We start from the raw sequence: 343 nt of genomic DNA, 5'->3' as shown, positions 1-343 counted from the left end.
TTGCATTCCAGAATTAAAAGAGTTACAATTTCTATGCTACTGTGCTTAAAATAGGAACCTGACTACTAGATATGTAAGGAATTTGTAACTAAGATTAAACCACTTCTGGCTTTGCATATTATCTGCTCTCCAGGAAAGAAATTGTGTGTAACCCAGAACTTGAACCCCTGGTGACATTGCTATTAATAGTCCACTTCTGTTTTTTTAAAATCATTATTGCCGGCTCGGCGCCTATAGCTCAACCGGCTAGGGCGCCAGCCACGTACACCTAAGGTGGCAGGTTCGAATCCCCAGCCCGGACCTGCCAAACAACAATGACGGCTGCAACCAAAAAATAGCCGGG

This window comes from Otolemur garnettii, unplaced genomic scaffold (genome assembly GCF_000181295.1).
Source record: "Otolemur garnettii isolate 467f Iridium unplaced genomic scaffold, OtoGar3 scaffold00067, whole genome shotgun sequence".
In the NCBI taxonomy this organism is placed as follows: Eukaryota; Metazoa; Chordata; class Mammalia; order Primates; family Galagidae; genus Otolemur; species Otolemur garnettii.
This window is presented reverse-complemented; position numbering follows the sequence as displayed.